The sequence below is a fragment of the Schistocerca cancellata genome, chromosome 3 (assembly GCF_023864275.1).
Source record: "Schistocerca cancellata isolate TAMUIC-IGC-003103 chromosome 3, iqSchCanc2.1, whole genome shotgun sequence".
NCBI lineage: Eukaryota > Metazoa > Arthropoda > Insecta > Orthoptera > Acrididae > Schistocerca > Schistocerca cancellata.
The window spans coordinates 752,399,017-752,404,870 of record NC_064628.1 but is presented as its reverse complement, the minus strand read 5'-3'; the positions used below and the strand labels follow the sequence as shown (position 1 = coordinate 752,404,870).

Below are 5,854 nucleotides of genomic sequence, written 5' to 3'. Positions count from 1 at the left end.
ACATTTTTTTCCATATTTAGAGCGTACTGTCATTGATCATATCAAACCAAATTATATGCAGATAATCTTGTATTCCACTACAGTCACCCAATAACAATACTTCCCCGCACACTACAGCATAATCAGCAAAAAGACTGAGATTTTTGCTCATCCCATCCGTCAGATCGTTTATGTACACAGAGGACAAGCGATGTCCTACCATACTTCCTTGGGCCGCTACTAACGATATCATTGTCTATGGCGCGCACACGGCGTCCAGAACTGTGTACTGGTCTCTATAACTTAAATAAAATTACAATGAAATGAACACCCCTAGCTGCATACAGGCGTTGATATAAGTCAACGGGGACAGTTCAAAATGAGTGCCCCGACCGGGACTCGAACCCGGGATCTCCTGCTTACATGGCAGACGCTCTATCCATTTTTTTTTTTTTAAATCGTTGTGTTTAGTCGTTGTGGACGTCACATGACGTCCGTTCAAGTTCGTATGTTGATCCTTCCACTCAGTTTTTTTTTTTTTTTATTATTACAGATGGCTCTGAGCACTATGAAACCTAACATCTGAGATTGTCAGTCCCCTAGACGTAGAACTACTTAAACCTAACCAACCTAAGGACATCACACACATCCATGCCCGAGGCAGGATTCGAACCTGCGACCATAGCAGCAGCGCGGTTCCGGACTGAAGCGCCTAGAACTGCTCGGCCACATATCCATCTGGGCCACCGAGGACACAGAGGATAGTGCGACTGCAGGGACTGATCTCTGGCACGCCTCCCGTGAAATCCACATTCGCAACTTTTTGTCCCGCATTATACTCATAGTGCCCCTGCCCATTATACTCATTACTCGCGGCTTTACTGCCAATTCCCGTAAGATTTCGGGAACTGTTGGTGCCTCCGCACGGAAGAAGATGGTCAAATGGCCGGTGAGCCTTAATTATATATGTCCGCAAGAACAGATACCATCTTTATATATATATAACTTAAATAGTCTTCGAGCATTGACAGCTCTGAGAACATATTCTACATGCACATCTACATACATAATCTGCAAGCCACCGTACGGTGTGTAGCGGAGGGTACCCTGTGGAACTACTAGTCGTCTTCTTTTCTGCTCCACCCTCAGACAAACCGTATGAGCCCTAATTTCTCGTATCTAGTCTTCGTGGCCCTTACACGAAATCTATGTTGCCGGCAGTAGGATCGTTCTGCAGTCAGCTTCAAATCTCGGTTGCCTAAATTTTATAGTGTTCCTCGAAAAATATCTCGCCATGGTAGCCGAGAGCGCTAATGCGCAGCTTCCTAGACTCGGGTAGGCGGGCCGGCTCCAGATCGAATCGGCCCCACGGATTAACGACGAGGACCGGTACGCCGGGCAGCCTGGATGTGGTTTTTAGGTGGTTTTCTACATCCCACTAGGTGAATACAGGGCTGGTTCCCACGTCCAACCTCAGTTACACGCTTCGCCGACATTTGCAAACGTTCGCACTATTCCATGGATTACTCTAGAGTCTAGACTCAGACAGCTGGGGTATACTAATTCCGTCCGAAGGGAGTGGGGAGTGTTCAGGGTGTCGTGACAGGACGGATATCCGGCCATCCTCTGCAGCTAACACTGCCAAATCAATAGTAACAGGAACCGCGCGACTGCTACGGTCGCAGGTTCGAATCCTGCCTCGGGCATGGATGTGTGTGATGTCCTTAGGTTAGTTAGGCTTAAGTAGTTCTAGGTTCTAGGGGACTGATGACCTCAGATGTTAAGTCCCATAGTGCTCAGAGCCATTTGAACCAATAGTAACACGGCTGACCCCGCGTGAAGTGGGACCAAGACCCCAAGAAAGAAAGAAAAAAAGTGTTGCTCGAAAGAACGTCGCCGTCCCTCCAGCGATTCAGATTTGAGTTCCCAAAGCATTTCCGTACGACCTGTGTGGTATGAACCTACCAGTAACAAAATCTAGCAGTCTGCCTCTGAACTGCTTAGATGTCTTCCTTTAATCTAACCTGGTACAGATCCCAAATACTCGAGCAGTACTCAAAAATCACTATCATCCTGTGTGTGGTCTCCTTCAGAAATAAAAAACACTGTCCTAAGATTCTTCCAATAAACCGAAGTCGACCGTTCACCTTCCTTACCACAATCCCCAAGTGCTACTGGATACTGTTTCAGCCGGCCGCTGTGGCCGAGTGGTTCTAGGTGCTTCAGTCCGGAACCGCGCTGCTGCTACGGTCGCAGGTTCGAATCCTGCCTCGGATATGGATGTGTGTGATGTCCTTAGGTTAGTCAGATTTAAGTAGTTCTAAGTCTATGGGACTGATGACTTCAGATGTTAAGTCCCAAGTGCTTAGAGCCATTTGAACCATTTTTGATACTATGAAATGATAATTAAATGGACACCCTAGCTGCAAACAGGCAGTGATGTACTTCATTGGGGACATGTTGAAAATGTGTGCCCCGACCGGGACTCGAACCCGGGATCTCCTGCTTACATGGCAGACGCTCTTTCTATCTGAGCCACCGCGGGCACAGAGGATAGTGCGTCTGCAGGGACTTAACCCTTGCACGCTCCCCGTGAGATCCACATTCCCAACATGTCCACACCACTACATTCGTAGTGCGCCTAATAGATGTTTGCCATCATACTCATTACTCGTGGCAGATTAATCTACCAAGTCCCGTACGTGTTCGGGCATAACGTGTGCGTTCGCACATGAAGGTCAATGGCCGGGAAGCCATATTTTAACATCACCGCCTGTTTAGAGCTAGGGTGTCCATTTAATTATCATTTGATTTCTAGCAAAGCTCCATGGTCATCCACGGTAACTGTTCTTTCGGGAACAGATACTACCGTCATATATAGTTAAAATATGGTTCCCGGCCATTGACCTTCATGTGCGAACGCACACGCTATGCCCGAACTCGTACGGGACTTGGTAGATTAATCTGCCACGAGTAATGAGTGTGATGGGCAAACACCTATTAGGCGCACTACGAATGTAGTGGTGTGGACATGTTGGGAATGTGGATCTCACGGGGAGCGTGCAAGGGATAAGTCCCTGCAGGCGCACTATCCTCTGTGCCCGCGGTGGCTCAGATGGATAGAGCGTCTGCCATGGAAGCAGGAGATCCCGGGTTCGAGTCCCGGTCGGCGCACACATTTTCAACATGTCCCCAATGAAGTACATCACCGCCTGTTTGCAGCTAGGGTGTCCATTTAATTATCATTTCATTTCTAGCAAAGCTGCATGGTCATCCACGGTAACTGTTCTTTCGGGAACAGATACTACCGTCACATATAATTTTTGACACTGCTCCTGACGGTGACTCATAACAGTCAAAAGCAGTAAACAGTTTTAAGTCCATACAATGCGATCAAGATAATTACAAATAAGAAAGTATGACTATAGATGTGGGCACTTGACTGAGCGGTAAGGATCCATAGTAAAATGTGAGTCAAAACAACTGTCAGTATGTCGTGTGTTGCAACATGTACGGCAAGTATCAAGTTTCGGCCGCAGTTGAGAGTCAGCGCGACGAAGCAAAGAGGAAGAGTTCGGTCCGAGGCTGAAAGGAGAAGTACCAGGAGAGCTGCGGCTCCGGTTCGCCAGTGGGGGAGGTAGCAGAGCGGTAGTATGGAGGGGGGGAGGGGAAGTTGAAGGGAGGGGGCGGCAGTCGTAAAGGCGGGCGGCGCGGAGCGGCCCTCGCCGGGCCCCGAAACGGCGGCCCGTTAATTGAGAGCTCATTTGCGTCCCTAAATTGCTAAATCAATACGGGCCACGCTTATTAAAGGAGCACAGCGGACCGGGCCCGCAGCGCCGGCCGCCGCGGCCGGCCAAGGCGAACCCTCATCCAGGGGCACACGTCTTGCAGGCAGGTGCAAAGTGTTTGCTCGAAACTAGGTAAGGGTGTCGCGGATATTTAAACACAGTCATATTCGTCACAGATACGTCTGTATTCAATGACAGTTCCACTGAATTCTTTTTTAACAAAGCACGCATCATGTAACGTAGCTCCGCAGTTGAGACACTGCTCTCGTATCCAGCAGCCTCAGGGTTCAGGTCCCCTGCGATTTTCCTCAATCCCTCTACACAAATACGGGAACAGATGCTTTGAAAATTTACAAGCTCGCTATACTCTTCCAATTCGAGATTTTGCTCCGTCTCCATACGCCTCGTCGTCCACAGGATGTTTATTTCAGTCCTTCAAACCACACACATACGTATTGTTACTAGTTTAGTCACTTGTCAACAAACTAAACTGGCGGAAATAGAAAGCATTACATCAGGAAGCATCAAACATTTTGGAAATGTTCACCACATAATGGGTATTAAGGAATTAAACTTTCAATCTATTCGCGCATATGGGATAGTTCGTAAAAAATTCCTAAAGTTAAATTTTGAAAATAATAGAAGAAATAAAACAAGTAAGAGATTTTTTAAATTGAGAATTTGTGCGTGTTCTCGATGTGACTTTGGTGCTATATTTTTGAGTTTTGTAACAAGTAGGTGATTCCATTTTTTGCCTCACTATGTAGACGACTCACTTAGTTGTCTTCAATCATTTACTCCAAGCAGTGGAGCGGTTTTCCTCAACCCTTTAGACAAATACGGGAACATATGCTTTAAAAATTTACAAGTTCATTATCCTCTTCCAATTCGAGATTTTGCTCCGTCTCTATACGCCTCGTCGTCCGCAGAATGTTAAATCTTAATCTTATTTCAGTCCTTAAAACCACACACATACGTATTGTTACTAGTTTACTCACTTGTCAACAAACTAACCTGGCGGAAATAGAAAGCATTAAATCAGGAAGCACCAAACATTTTGGAAATGTTCACCACGTAAAGGGTATTAAGGAATTAAACTTTCAATGTATTCGCGCATGTAGGATAATTCGTAAAAAAATTGCTGAAGTTAAATTTTGAAAATTATAGAAGAAATAAAACACGTAAGAGATTTTTAAATTGAGAATTCGTTTGTGTTCTTGATGTGACTTTGCTGCTATATTTTTTAGTTTTGTAACAAGTAGGTGATTCCATTTTCTGCCTCAGTATGTAGACGACTGACTAAGTTGTCTTCACTCATTTACTTCGAGCAGTGGTCTTATATGTTCTCGCCCCCTTAAAGACTAGATTGATGTCATTTCTAAGATTTCTTCGACGTCCGGTTGGATCCAGCAGCAGCCAGCTTATATGAGACCACTATGAGGAACACCTTAAGAAGTGGACTGTGTCAGTTGATTACATACTGGTCGAAAAAACTGAATCGCCAACATACCTACAAAACGAAACCAATTCATCAAAAGAGGTCATCTCATTTGGGAAGATGTATTCCACAGTCACTAGCTGAGAATAATGGAGGATTCAGATCACAATATAATAATTGGTTTTTGAAGAAAAACTTTGGTAAGCAAATCAATGAAGTTATCCGAGTCACTTTTCACAATTTCATACAGAAACTTTACAAACGTACGTACCAACAGACTTGACATTTGCCTTCAGTACGTGCTATAAAAAGACAATAGTAGAAGAATCCTGGTTCTGGGTAAACTTAATCTCAGTTGTTCAGCACGGATCTGCAAAGGTGTTGAAACGTGTGATTCCGTACAGGGAACGCCTTCTTCATGGACAACTGAGCGGGAGATACGCGGATGAATTTATATAACTATTCAACAGTATTTTTGTTAAACAAAGGTGAATACAGTCCCTTGCTAAATTGTTGTGAAAACAGAGGACAAAACTTCACAAATTCGCGTGCTGACGGGAGTAGTTTCCAAGGATCAGTGACGCCAAAATAAAGAAAAGAATATTTGGAAGCAATTACGGAATTAATTTCTGATGAATATTTTCTTCCT

The 5,854-nt window shown here is 45.0% G+C and overlaps 1 non-coding gene across 1 annotated transcript; it reads right to left on the bottom strand.

Moving 5' to 3' along the window:
• Nucleotides 1-2,450: 2,450 nt before the first annotated feature.
• On the bottom strand, nt 2,451-2,525 carry Trnat-ugu (transfer RNA threonine (anticodon UGU)). The gene has a single exon. It is a non-coding gene; the product is annotated as a tRNA-Thr (tRNA).
• Nucleotides 2,526-5,854: the final 3,329 nt, after the last annotated feature.